Below are 15583 nucleotides of genomic sequence, written 5' to 3' on the forward strand. Positions count from 1 at the left end.
CCTTTTCCAACAATACGCGCAGATTTTGTCCTTGAACCTCATCAGCTTTAATTACACAAATATATAACAGCTGATAACGTCAGTACAATAGTTGTATTAATTTCTTATCTGTTTGTTCATCTGTCGCGATATTTGAGTAGTTGTTAGATTTCTTTTCACTTCGGGTTAGGTGAGTAACTGAGTTAGATAGAACGCTAATCTAATCCGCGAGATAAAGAACGATAACATTTGAATTTCGTTATCACAAATACGATGATTTCACTTGTACCGCCAGACAGACGCTACTGCACATCGCCTCGGTAGCGCAGTAGGCAGCGCGTAAGTCTCATAATCTTAAGGTCGTGAGTTCGATCCTCACCCGGGGCATCTATTTTCTTCGTACAAATTATGAACCGTGTGATTGTAGGAAACTTTAGGATTTATTATCATACGAAACTAGGACGATATTACGTCTGGCAATAAGAAATCAACATAAGCGGGAGGTTTTGTCTTCCGCTTTTAAACATGTCAACCGTTAATATGTTAGCAAACACAAAACATTCACAGCTAAATCATAGTTCAGAGGAACATCTGGCTTTGATCTGGTGCAGTTTGGCAATATATCACTACATTGCGTGTTAAAGTGGAAATATTTGTAAGAACTTTCATCTTTTTCAGTAGTATGTGCAGATTTTGTCCTTGAACCACATCCGATTTCATTTACTTTCGTGAGATATTTACAATGCTAAACCATTATTAGATTAAAGTTATGTGGTTAGGTACAACAGAAAAATTTCTGTGAATACGTACAACAGAAATCACCCCACAGCACCGTGTTTAGGTACAAACTAAACACATTTATACTCAATAATTTTGAGAGGCTTTTAGGAGTGATTATTCACCGTCTGAGGTTCAGTTACAAAAGCTATGTATGCCAATTTCATGTAGCGGGGATTTTATGTTAGTACCTGTGTCACTGTAATTAATTCTTTTGCTTACTTCGTAGTCAGACAGCATTTTCAGTTTGGTTGTTGGATCACGAATATTCATATGAAAGAGCGTAGCTTTAAAAATAAGGGCTTACAGTCTTAACTAATTATAGCACACCAGTTGTAAACACAACTTACAAACATAACAAGGAAATTTTCTGAAAACCTCTAGTAAAGTCGAAGACCTCCACCACCAGCTTATAGATCAAGAAGACATAAAAGAGAGATGTGATTAGCCCTTCTACGCCTGACGTATACCTTTTCCACTTCACATGCGCTTGCTCTGTTGAATGTGTTCTATCTAATACGGGATTTTAAATCAAAACAAGTATTTTGTGAATATTATCCTGCACGAATATTTCGTTTTAAGCTTTAATAATATAATATATGGCAGTGGAGATCATTTTAATAGTTTTACTAAGTTAAAAACAGTATATTTTTATTCCTGATTATTATTTATTAAATCCGGTCACATATAGGTGATAGTGACAAAAAACATTTCATGAAACAAATAAGCATCAAATTAATTTTTAAAATTGTTGGCTGTTAGAGTGCTACAATTCTGTAACACTGTCTTTGTTTTTCTGCCCTACTTCAAAGGACCTCTTCTGACGACCCACCGTGCTGTTGCTCTTGCTACCTGCTGTAGCCTGTTTGAGGGACAGTAATGAACCTCTCCCTACCCACGTATATGAATTTATGTAGAAAGGGATTAGATTTGATGGTAATCAGTTGGATCACTTACACTGAAAGCTCCTCGATGAAAAATCCCTTGCTCTGAGAAAGCCCTTCGTGATATGTGGGATATTATGATATTAAAAAGAAAATACAGATGGCACTCAAAATTAATGAGAGATGTTTCTGACAGTACATTTAACGTGTGACTAGTTATTGCAAACCAGCATACCTGATGAGTGGGTGCTCAATTTTAAGTGTTTAATGCAGCAGTTACAAGTTAAAACTCTCTCCGGATCCACTGGACATAGCAGCTAGAACACTAGCCCATCAAAAGTTATGTAACTCGCACCATGTCTCCGGTAATTTTGTCTATGAAAGGCGATCCTCTTGTCGCAGATTCCCGTCAAACCGCGCAGAAAGCGCTAGATAGAAGTCACTTGCAGATTAGCAGTGTGTTCTACAATAGTTGTCTATATCCGTGGTAGTAACAGATCGCTAAGCGGACGTCTTTCGGGCGGTTTCATTGTGCTGTTTGAAATACAAAGGCATTATCCCCCTGTCCTTCCCCAGGGTCTCCACGCTGTAGCAGCAGTATTCAGACATTCTCTTGTGTATTTGATAGTGACGCATTCGAGTAGCAATCTTCGGCATAAGATTGCAGTAAACAGCGAGCATTCATACGAGAATTGGCAATCTAAATAACCTTGTCGTTAGATAAAATCGTGCCATTTCCGCCTTATGTTTCGGATACTGTTGCGTCTTTCTTCTCCCTTTCAGTTACTTCAGAAAACATGGTGATCGAAGTCGGTCTCTGTGTTGACTACCTGTCAGCTCAAGCGGCTTTTGAACATCTCCTTTCAATCGCGAGTACGTTCTGAGCATTTTGTAAATATTCTTTTAAACACGGTGTGTGCTCGTAGACAGTGATGCACTTTAGAACACGTGGTCATCGGGGTCCGTCTCGGTGTTAACCACGTATCAGCTCAAGTGACTTACAAACAGCTTCTCTCAACCGCGAGTACGTTCCTGAAACCTTTGTAATTTATTTTTTTAACTCGATGTTTGGTTCGTAGACACAGTACCCAATTTTTACATTATTATGTATTATAGTGGAAGTTTGATAGCTACATTTGGACTTTGCGAACGTATTATCATACACCTTGTCCTTCATTTGCCAATCTTACGCCGTATACTTTGCCTTCACCGTTGAATACTTCATACTGGATTTATGCGAAGGTGCTCGGTTCACTTAAATTGCATTTTGATGAAGGGCATTGCTGCACATGGTTGCCACATTGGCATTTACTTTTCGTAAGAAATTTCTGCATTCTAAGTAAGTTGCCGGTAATGCAGTTCTTCGAGATATCCGTCGATGGAGGCAGTATAAACACAAATAATCGCTTTCGCCACACAGACTCTCCATTTAGAGTTTATTAGGTAGTGTATGTACAGACGGCAAAAACATTATTATCCCTGTTCAAGTAGGACCTGTAAGGATCGATTTTGGGTCTACTGGCCAGTAAAGTACTACCCAGACTTTATTTTTTTCTTACACTCTTAGGTTGTGTTGAATACTGCTTACAATTTATATTCATGTTCAATAGTTGTTTGTGTTGTTTCCTAGTAACTTCAGCCCAACCCGTCCTTTCGTTGCCCTTTGCGTAAACTTTTCCTATTGCGATTCCATAGTAAGATTGAGCTAGTGACGGGTAATATTCAGTGCCTAGGATATATTTCAGGGCATAAACCGGGACTACAGCATTGTTTGGAAGGTCTTGGTCAGACTTCTTTCTGCTTGTAATTCTTAATACAAGGAACAGTAGGGGTCAGTTTATCCTATCAGTGCAAGGATTACAAGTGATCTCCTAGCTGTTTTGAGCAGTTATTGTAGATCTAAGCCTACGTACGTTGGACATGGCAGCTACATTGTAGCAGGGGCTAGGGGTGGGGTGGGGGTGGAGCGGTGAGGGGTACTCAGTATGACATGATTTCCATTCCTTTCTATTAAAAAAATCGGTTCAAATGGCTCTAAGCGCTATGGAACTTAACATCTGAGGTTATCAGTCCCCTAGACGTGGAACTACTGTAATTAGACCTAACTAACCTAAGGACATCACACACATCCATGCCCGAAGGAAGATTCGAACCTGCGACCGTAGCAGCAGCGCGGTTCCGCACTGAAGCGGCTAGAACCACTCGGCCATTGTCTTTCTATTCCATTTGCTATTCGTGGTTGGGAAGAACATCGTCAGGGTTCCTACATGTTCAGATTTCAGATTTTTCTGATTTTCCTGTCTTTGTCATTTCGCAACATTTTACATTGATATGTCCCTCTGTTTTTCTCGTTGCGCACACTCTCTTACCTAATAGTGCTAGATATCGCATCCCTTCCAACGTCTGCCACAGGAATTCAATGACCATTTTCAGGCACACTAATGCTTACTAAACGAATCCATGACCGAACGCTCTGCTCCTGTTTGAATCTACTATATTAATCCTACCTGGTGAGAGTCCTTTATTGACGAGAAAAACTTAACAAGAGGTCAAGCGAGGGTTTTGTGAACCAGCAGATTCTTACAATAACTCTTAGCTTGCCATATGTGTTTGCTGTAACTAGTTACAAGTGATCATTCTACTTCGGAATTATTGGAGCCTTACAGTTGTTTCCAATGCCAGGGATATTCCATCAAATGTGTAACTGAAGAATAATGGCAGGCTGGGGTGGCCGAGAGGTGCTAGGCGCTACAGTTCGCAACCGCGCTGCTGCCACAGTCGCAGGTTCGAATCCTGCCTCGGGCCTGTATGTGTGTGATGTCCTTAGGTTAGTTAGGTTTAAGTAGTTCTAAGATCTAGGGCCTGATGACCTCAGAAGTTAAGTCCCATAGTGCTCAGAGTTATTTGAAGCATTTTTTTGAAGAATAATGAATCTCTTTTCATGTTCATGTCTGATATTTTATATTTACACTCCTGGAAATTGAAATAAGAACACCGTGAATTCATTGTCCCAGGAAGAGGAAACTTTATTCACACATTCCTGGGGTCAGATACATCACATGATCACACTGACAGAACCACAGGCACATAAAAACAGGCAACAGAGCATGCACAATGTCGGCACTAGTACAGTGTATATCCACCTTTCGCAGCAAAGCAGGCTGCTATTCTCCCATGGAGACGATCGTAGAGATGCTGGATGTAGTCCTGTGGAACGGCTTGCCATGCCATTTCCACCTGGCGCCTCAGTTGGACCAGCGTTCGTGCTGGAGTGCAGACCGCGTGAGACGACGCTCATCCAGTCCCAAACATGCTCAATGGGGGGACAGATCATTGCTTGTACAGCCCTCTCGCAGTGTCCGGAGCAAGTATGGTGGGTCTGACACACCGGTGTCAATGTGTTCTTTTTTCCATTTCCAGGAGTGTATTTATATTGAGGGTCAAGTGCCAGAACCTGTACCAAGTGTCTATACTCTTCAGGCCCTTCCGCAATTCGTTCACACTGCTTCAAACGAATTTAGTAATTTAGTACGCGTACTGTAACACATCATTTCCTGTAGCTGTTGTCTACGACCTGGTCGGTTTCTGGAGTTAGCGGACCCATTTTCTCTAACCCTCCTAAATGGGTTGCGGTCGGAACCGACGAGACTCATCTCAATAGTGAGTAGTTTCCCTTTGATGGCTGGTATTTTCCAACTTCAATGGGGTCTTCTGCTGAGGCGTTTCCCCATTTTCTAGGCGAGCGTTGCCTTCAAATGAGCTTGCAAGTATTCGGCAGACATTAAATCACATCGCGGAACAAATAGCTAGCACGACGGTGATGGTTTAGCGAACAGACGGACTTGTAGAGGTTTTACAGAAGCCAGTAGATTATATTTTTCTACGTGGAAATTTAATTGTTGTATTTCAGTGAGACTTTTTCATTTATGACATTGAACTGTATTCCTGTTTCGCTGCTGAACTTACACTAATTTTTGAAGAGATGACAATTTCCATAAAGGAATTTATGAACAAAATAAAATATGAGCACAATGTAATACGAGAATATGTTTCAGTAGACCTAAGTGAGTGGCATTTTGTGGAAAGTATTCGGTGAGAACTATAATAGTAGTCGGAAAAAATATTTTAATTAATAAAAATTAAATATTTTAACGTTAAATATTTTAACCATATTGGAAGATGGAGAAGATATGCAGATTATTAAGCTGAGTGAATTTAAAGTACCTGTGAGAAAACTAACAAAACTCTAAAGTATAAAACATGGAAAGAAACACACTGAAGTTTTATAAAACAGTCGCTCTGCCAACACTGTTATATGGAAGTCAGTCGTCTGTATTGAATAACAAAAAGAAAAGAAAAATACAAGGACTAGAGATGAGATTTCTTAAAGCAGGGAAGAAATTTAAAAGAATAGACAAAATACGAAATGTAGATATTCGACAGGAGTTGAAAATCTGGGGCCTGAAAGAGAAACTAGAAGGAAACGAAAAGAAATGGAATGAACAGGTAGAACAATGGATCCATAGGGGCTACCACATAAGATAAAGAACTTTAAAATACAAAATAAATCGTCGCACACTGAGAAAAATATAGGAACATTAACAGGCCACATTTGGCCTAACAGGGAAAGCGCAACAGAAGGAATTACCTGCAAGAATTGTTAGGGGACAGCTCGGAGTAGTACATAAATGTGAGCTGTGAAGATATTCCAGCTGAATCTCGGAATTAGAATTCTTGAATTGCTTCGTTGCTTGTAATCATTGACTTTGGATTAGTGGAACTTTAACCCTATCGTGCGGGACAAAGCGAAGCTATCGACCCTTCTTTAGACTGATTTTACATGTGTAGTGGTGCAGAGAATTAACCCTCACCCGCCAATAAACGTTTCCGATTAAATCCGCAGAGCAACACGTCGTGTAATTTGTCTCGCACGCCGCACGTCCTGAAGAGCGGTCTACGTGGATTCTGCCGCAGCCGCTGGCGTCACGCTACGGAAGGTCGGACGTGCAAAAGGAAGGAACTCTCAGAAACGACTTACTACCTACAGGAAAAAGAGCACCGTATACACAGTATGGTCAGGAACAGTGTGAAAAGCTTGTAAGGATGTGCAGCATTGGTTGTGCTCAGAAACGTTTTTCAGAAAAGAAATTCCACACGTTCGCCGTTTCCGAGTTAATTAGCGTTTAAGTTAACCAACCGGGGCGTAGTACGAGCAAATTCAAGCGGCCCGACAGAGGCTATGACACCAAACGTGTTCTTTTGGTTGCCAAAAACCGAACAAGTGAGCGATACACAAAATGGACATGGGACGGTAGTAAGTATCGAAATAGAGCGCCGTCTCACGCATATCATGCATGTAAGATATTACATTACACCAAACCTTACATGACACTTAATATTTTTAATATTTTTTTCTTGTTTTATAGGGTTAGGGGAAATTACCCACTTACTATATCCAAAAATTCATCTAATGAGTAGAAGGAGTTGCCATTAAGAAGTTCTTTTAATTTCCTTTTAAATGCTACATGGCTATCTGTCAGACTCTTGATGCTGTTAGCTAAGTAACCAAAGACTTTTGTGGCAGCATAATTTACCCCCTTCTGAGCCAAAGTTAGATTTAACCTTGAGTAGTGAAGATCATCCTTTCTCCTAGTGTTGTAGCCATGTACACTGCTATTACTTTTGAATTAGTTCGGATTGTTCATAACAAATTTCATAAGTGAATATATGCATTGTGAGGTTACAGTGAAGATCCCTAGCTCTTCAAATAAGTGTCTGCAGGATGATCTAAGATGAGGTCCAGCAATTATTCTGATTACACCCTTTTGTGGAATGAACACTCTTTTACTCAGTGATGGGTAACCCCAGAATATGATGCCATACGAAAGCAGAGAATGAAAATAGGCGTGGTAAGCTAATTTACTGAGACGCATATCGAAAAAATTTTCAATGGCACTAATAGCATAAGTAGCTGAACTCAGACGTTTCAGCAGATCCTCAGTGTGTTTTTTCCAGTTCAACCCCTCATCAATCCATACACCTAGAAATTTTGAATATTCTACCTTAGCTACCGATTTCTGATCAAAGTCTGTCTTTATGAATGGTGTCATTCCATTTACTGTGTGGAACTGTATATACTGTGTTTTGTCCAAGTTTAATGAGAGCCCATTTGCAGAGAACCACTTAATGATTTTCTGAAAAACATCGTTTACAATTTCACCAGTTAATGCTTGTCTGTTTGGATGTGATAGCTATACTTGTATGATCGGCAAAAAGTACCAGCTTTGCATCTTCGTGAAAACAGGATGGCAAGTCATTAATATATATTAAGAACTGACACTAATTGATCTCGTGGACCGCTTGAAAACGCGCGGGCAACGGCCTGATAGGCTAACTTCAATGATAATTAACTCGGAAATGGCGCAACGCATCTAATTCTTTTCGTAACAATTATTTCTCAGCACAATGTCCCCTACAACACCCTTACAAGCTTTGCAGTTTGTTCGTGACCACCCTGCGTAGAAAGTGAATATAAAGGATGCACCAGAATTACAAACTGAAGCGCTACGAGCACTTCATCACTTTTTTATCAAGTGCTTCTAGCTCGTAAGGCAACCACTCTAGCGTCCATGTAAAAGGCGCATTTTTTATTTTGTTTTGGTTCATGCTACCTCCTCCCAACATATGGACAGCAAGGAACTTGCGGTAGATGAGGTAAGTCTGACAGTAGCGAAGATGATGAAGTTCTCGTAACTCTTTAATTACAACCATTGTAGAGACCATTATTACTGGACATTTCTCCCCTTGTTTTGGCCCGTACTACCACATCTCAAAGTTTGTAGATGGAGTTCTAGTTACTGGGCAGAGTAAAACTGGTTATAAATACACTCCTGGAAATGGAAAAAAGAACACATTGACACCGGTGTGTCAGACCCACCATACTTGCTCCGGACACTGCGAGAGGGCTGTACAAGCAATGATTACACGCACGGCACAGCGGACACACCAGGAACCGCGGTGTTGGCCGTCGAATGGCGCTAGCTGCGCAGCATTTTTGCACCGCCGCCGTCAGTGTCAGCCAGTTTGCCGTGGCATACGGAGCTCCATCGCAATCTTTAACACTGGTAGCATGCCGCGACAGCGTGGACGTGAACCGTATGTGCAGTTGACGGACTTTGAGCGAGGGCGTATAGTGGGCATGCGGGAGGCCGGGTGGACGTACCGCCGAATTGCTCAACACGTGGGGCGTGAGGTCTCCACAGTACATCGATGTTGTCGCCAGTGGTCGGCGGAAGGTGCACGTGCCCGTCGACCTGGGACCGAACAGCAGCGACGCACGGATGCATGCCAAGACCGTAGGATCCTACGCAGTGCCGTAGGGGACCGCACCGCCACTTCCCAGCAAATTAGGGACACTGTTTCTCCTGGGGTATCGGCGAGGACCATTCGCAACCGTCTGCATGAAGCTGGGCTACGGTCCCGCACACCGTTAGGCCGTCTTCCGCTCACGCCCCAACATCGTGCAGCCCGCCTCCAGTGGTGCGACACCAGGCGTGAATGGAGGGACGAATGGAGACGTGTCGTCTTCAGCGATGAGAGTCGCTTCTGCCTTGGTGCCAATGATGGTCGTATGCGTGTTTGGCGCCGTGCAGGTGAGCGCCACAATCAGGACTGCATACGACCGAGGCACACAGGGCTAACACCCGGCATCATGGTGTGGGGAGCGATCTCCTACACTGGCCGTACACCTCTGGTGATCGTCGAGGAGACACTGAATAGTGCACGGTACATCCAAACCGTCATCGAACCCATCGTTCTACCATTCCTAGACTGGCAAGGGAACTTGCTGTTCCAACAGGACAATGCACGTCCGCATGTATCCCGTGCCACCCAACGTGCTCTAGAAGGTGTAAGTCAACTACCCTGGCCTGCAAGATCTCCGGATCCGTCCCCCATTGAGCATGTTTGGGACTGGATGAAGCGTCGTCTCACGCGGTCTGCACGTCCAGCACGAACGCTGGTCCAACTGAGGCGCCAGGTGGAAATGGCATGGCAAGCCGTTCCACAGGACTACATCCAGCATCTCTACGATCGTCTCCATGGGAGAATAGCAGCCTGCATTGCTGCGAAAGGTGGATATACACTGTACTAGTGCCGACATTGTGAATGCTCTGTTGCCTGTGTCTATGTGCCTGTGGTTCTGTCAGTGTGATCATGTGATGTATCTGACCCCAGGAATGTGTCAATAAAGTTTCCCCTTCCAGGGACAATGAATTCACGGTGTCCTTATTTCAATTTCCAGGAGTGTATATTTATGAATTAACCCTTGTTCATGAATAGTAGAACTTACCATCACAGAAAATGTTGGAAATCGTGAATTCGATACACCAATCGATATCTGTCACACGTCCGCGCTGCGCATCTCCAGCATGCTCTGTTCAGAGTACTTTGCTGTGTCATTACGTTTGAATGATTGATAGGAACTGACATGATTAGAATGTCCTAGAAAATGGTTCTCTCTGTAGAACAGTCCGCCCCGAGAGCTAAATGGTCTGCGTGACGGACTGCCATCCTAAGAGGCCCGGGCTCGATTCCCGGCTGTGTCGGGGATTTTCTCCGCTCAGGGACTGGGTGTTGTGTTGTCTTAAGCATCATAGGGGAGTGCAAGTCTCATTTGAGTCGACGCCACATTGGGCGACTTGCGGCCCAGTGATGAGGACAACACAACACACAGTCCCCGAGCGCAGAAAATCTCCAACCTGGTCGGGAATCGAACCCGGACCCGCTTGCATGGGAGGCGAGCACGTTACCACCCAGCTAAGCAGGCGGACGCCGCCCATGTCACCTGATCTGACAGTCTGTCAGTACTTTGTGTGGGGCAGCCCTCAAGTCTAAGCTGTACCGCAACAATAGAAATGCAGCAGAACAATTCGAATGAGACTGCAGCAGTTCCAGCAGTCCAGCTTCGATATGCCTTCAGCAACTTGCTCACCAGGGCCAACAGCACCAAGAGGTGAATAGTGGTCACTTTCAACATTTGCTGTAGTCAGGTTGGTACCGTATTTCCTTTCCTCTGCTGTGTTTCTTAGTTCTCTGAAACTCTTTTCTCCGGGCCGCTTTTATTTGTCCTTTGCCAAATTAACCGCTGGTGCCACAGTTTGCTCAATATGAGCACCAGAGTCGTCGCCAAGACGCTGTACAGCGCCAGATTTGCACCAAAATTGAAAACTTTTTTTTTTCCCAACGAAAATCGGTTCTCCATTAACGCATCATCATACATGCCAATTTTTGCTGCCATGCGGTGATCACAATCCATACTGGACCTCTGTAGAAGTTTCACTTTAATTAGATCATCAGGTACATTTTACAAACACAAGCGCTGCAAAATCGAATTTACCCACTGTTACCAGGCTACCGACTTTCGATTAAACTCTCTCCTCTGTAGTAAGTGTAACAGTGCAGGTTAGCGATACGTGGACAACATACGGACATTTGGGCCTGAGCGAGAAGTGTGCAGGGATACCGGAAACGATTAAAGCGACAGCTCGCGGCAAGTGGGAAATTTCTCCTCTTTCCATTATACACTTGGACGTTGCCAGTATTCGCAACTGCGAATACGTTTCCCATAATTTGTAACAGCTGTAGTCAACACAGTGCCTGTTGTGTTGTCACCGCCAGACACCACACTTCCTGGGTGGTAGCCTTTAAATCGGCTGCGGTCCGTTAGTAAACGTCGGACCCGCGTGTCGCCACCGTCAGTGATTGCAGACCGATCGCCGCCACACGGCAGGTCTAGAGAGACTTCATAGCACTCGCCCCAGTTGTACAGCCGACATTGCTAGCGATGGTTCACTGTCTACATACGCTCTCATTTGCCGAGACGACAGTTTAGCATAGCCCTCAGCTACGTCATTTGCTACGACCTTGCAAGGCGCCATATTCAGTTACTTTATGTCTTCTCAGCAGATAATATTGTGAATCACGTACCGTCAAGAGCGACGTTCATCACTTAGGGATTAAAGTTAAGTATCAAACTACACTCCTGAAAATTGAAATAAGAACACCGTGAATTCATCGTCCCAGAAAGTGGAAACTTTATTGACACATTCCTGGGGTCAGATACATCACATGATCACACTGACAGAACCACAGGCACATGCAACAGAGCATGCACAATCTCGGCACTAGTACAGTGTATATCCACCCTTCACAGCAATGCAGGCTGCTATTCTCCCATGGAGACGATCGTAGAGATGTTGGATGTAGTCCTGTGGAACGGCTTGCCATGCCATTTCCACCTGGCGCCTCAGTTGGACCAGCGTTCGTGCTGGACGTGCAGACCGCGTGAGACGACGCTTCATCCAGTCCCAAACATGCTCAATGGGGGACGGATCCGGAGATCTTGCTGGCCAGGGTAGTTGACTTACACCTTCTAGAGCACGTTGGGTGGCACGGGATACATGCGGACGTGCATTGTCCTGTTGGAACAGCAAGTTCCCTTGCCAGTCTAGGAATGGTAGAACGATGGGTTCGATGACGGTTTGGATGTACCGTGCACTATTCAGTGTCCCCTCGACGATCACCAGAGGTTTACGGCCAGTGTAGGAGATCGCTCCCCACACCATGATGCCGGGTGTTGGCCCTGTGTGCCTCGGTCGTATGCAGTCCTGATTGTGGCGCTCACCTGCACGGTGCCAAACACGCATACGACCATCATTGGTACCAAGGCAGAAGCGACTCTCATCGCTGAAGACGACACGTCTCCATTTGTCCCTCCATTCACGCCTGTCGCGACACCACTGGAGGCGGGCTGCACGATGTTGGGGCGTGAGCGGAAGACGGCCTAACGGTGTGCGGGACCGTAGCCCAGCCTCATGGAGACGATTGCGAATGGTCCTCGCCGATACCCCAGGAGAAACAGTGTCCCTAATTTGCTGGGAAGTGGCGTTGCGGTCCCCTACGGCACTGCGTAGGATCCTACGGTCTTGGCGTGCATCCGTGCGTCGCTGCGGTCCGGTCGCAGGTCGACGGGCACGTGCACCTTCCGCCGACCACTGGCGACAACATCGATGTAGTGTGGAGACCTCACGCCCCACGTGTTGAGCAATTCGGCGTTACGTCCACCCGGCCTCCCACATGCCCACTATACGCCTTCGCTCAAAGTCCGTCAACTTCACATACGGTTCACGTCCACGCTGTCGCGGCATGCTACCAGTGTTAAAGACTGCGATGGAGCTCCGTATGCCACGGCAAACTGGCTGACACTGACGGCGGCGTTGCACAAATGCTGCGCAGCTAGCGCCATTCGAAGGCCAACACCGCGGTTCCTGGTGTGTCCGCTGTGCCGTGCGTGTGATCATTGCTTGTACAGCCCTCTCACAGTGTCCGGAGCAAGTATGGTGGGTCTGACACACCGGTGTCAATGTGTTCTTTTTTCCATTTACAGGAGTGTAATTACGTCCGCTTCTGAATTCTAATTCTTCGTCATGTTCCAGACCTCACGTCAATATAGTCCTTCCCTCCTCACGCCAGCCTGCGTGATCTAACACGCGTGCATTTCGGCCTCCTCTCGTAGCACGGCGTTGGCTCTTCTGCCAATACAACACCTGTTCCTTTGGACATGTATGCAAGTCCCAAGGAAAATTGCACTGTACTTCTTACAAAAATGGTTCTGATCACTATGGGACTTGAGGTTATCAGTCCCCTAGAACTAAGAACTACTTAAACCTAACTAACCTAAGGACATCCCACACATCCATGTCAGACGCAGGATACGAACCTGCGACCGTAGTATTAGCGCGGTTCTGGACTGAAGCGCCTAGAACCGCCACCGCGGCCGGCGTACTTTTTACAAACACAGGCACTACATTATCGTATAGTTTTATTTTACCTACACTCCGTTGAGGTATGCTCGACCGTGACTATATACTTTACGATATCTGCTTGTTGCTCTGATTTCAATAGCGGAGTACTCGTTACAAATACAAAGTAGGTCCAAAGTTCCGTAGGCCCTCATTTCTTTCACTGTTCGTCAGTGCGGAACAGTGTGGCCAGATTGCTGAACATCAATGATCAGGTCATCACCCTGATCATCACTGCCTCGCTGACTATTTCCACACGTCATCACGGCATCTTCGCAGTACTGAGCGCCGCAGCTTCCGTAGAGCTGTAATAATGCCGCGGTAGGCCAGAGAAAATTCCTGCGTGAGTTGTGGACGGTGTTTCCCATGAGAGCCGCTGAGGGGTGCCGCACGACGCTGCTTCGCCTTTAAGGGGATGAAGTCGGGGTAGGGGTAGAGGAGGGGTGGGGGGGGGGGGGGAGGCACGCACAATGCGTGGCGGAAAATACGCGACTCGCCTGCCTAGTGCCTACTGCCTTCTGCTGCCGAGGGGGCCCCGACTCTCGTCACACAGCACTCGGGGCAAGTAGCGCGCAGGCGCAGACAAGGAGGCGCCGGCACCCTCCTGGGGTAATAGCGGTACCGCACTGAATAAAGCCGCAGTGTTTACTGCCGCATCTACACTCTGCAAGCCACTGTGGAGAGCATGGCAGAAGATACTTCACTTTGTACCACTACGGACCTTACCGTTCTATTCTTATATGGCGCGCGGAAAGAATGATTGCTTAAATGCTTGTGTGCGCTTGGCATTTATCCTAATCTTGACTTTGCGGTCCCCACAACGCTGTTAGATAAGGATTCCACTTTTGATGCTTTGTTGTGGAGGATAAAATCTGTTTCCCTCCAACTAAGCTACCATCCGTCTGCGTTGTTTAAATTTACTTGGTATCGATTTCGGTCATTAGCGAGTTTAAAACTGAACGTCCAAAGTCCATTGAGGCGGTGCACCGTCTTGCTGAAACAAGACATCGGGGTGATACTAAAGTAGCTGAGGAACAGCACACAGTTCCAACATGTCCAGATACACTGCAGATGTGATGGTAGCCTCAGCGAAGAAGAATGGCCCGATAATTCGATCGTGCAATAGCGCGCACCAAACATTCACCTTTGGACTGCCTCTGGTGCACTCCATGACCTCGCCAGGGGGTTGTGAACCCCAAATGCGCACATTATGGCGATTCACTACTCCACTGACAAAAAAGGGTCGCTTCGTCGGAAAAGGCAATTCGCCTGAGATAACCATCATCGTCCTCAATACTGGATAGCATTTCGATCGCAAAGTCATATCGATTTGTACGGTCATTGGACAACAAGGACTGAGCGATTTGCACTTTGTATGCACGAGAACAATAAACGTTTCTGTACAATGTCATGGAGAGAGCTTTTTGGCATCTGTAATTTACGTGAGGCCCTGCAAACCCATTTCTTCGTACTTCGCAGAAAAGACTGCCTTACAGCTTCCAGCCTGTCTGCTGAGGTTCTTGGTCGACCAGGCATCGGAAGGTCAGCAACCGATCCTGTGTTCTTGAATTTCTCTTACCAGCTTTAATGCTCTTGACATCAGGTGGATTCCTTCCAAATGTTGTCTGGAAGTGTCTCTGCACTGTGGTTGCTGATCGAGTCTCATGGTACCACAGGACACACTGTGCCTTCTCCTGACTGGTTAACATGGCTTCTTGGGCACTGCACCTCATCCACTACTTACGTACTGCGAACCTAAAACTGAAAAAAACTTTGATAGTTGTAAACAATTCGACACAAGTTTCATATTTGTATCTTACTTCGGGGAAAGTCTTTTCGGACACCCTGTACATTGTGGCAAAAGTCATGGTATACCTCCCAGTATCGTATCGGATTTCTTTTGCCCAGCGTAGCGCAGCATCTCAACGTGGCATCGACTCAACAAGTCGTTGGAAATTCCCTGCAGAAATAATGAGTCATGCTTCCAATACTGAGCCATGCTTACTTACTCTATAGCCGTCCATAAATGCGAAAGTGTTCTGGTGCAGCATTTTGTGCACGAACTGACCTCTCGATTATGTC

The 15583-nt window shown here is 45.5% G+C and overlaps 1 non-coding gene across 1 annotated transcript; it reads left to right on the plus strand.

Moving 5' to 3' along the window:
* The first annotated feature begins 293 nt into the window (after positions 1-293).
* On the plus strand, positions 294-366 carry Trnam-cau (transfer RNA methionine (anticodon CAU)). The gene has a single exon. It is a non-coding gene; the product is annotated as a tRNA-Met (tRNA).
* The last annotated feature ends 15217 nt before the right edge of the window (positions 367-15583 follow it).

The sequence above is a fragment of the Schistocerca gregaria genome, chromosome 1, assembly GCF_023897955.1.
Source record: "Schistocerca gregaria isolate iqSchGreg1 chromosome 1, iqSchGreg1.2, whole genome shotgun sequence".
In the NCBI taxonomy this organism is placed as follows: domain Eukaryota; kingdom Metazoa; phylum Arthropoda; class Insecta; order Orthoptera; family Acrididae; genus Schistocerca; species Schistocerca gregaria.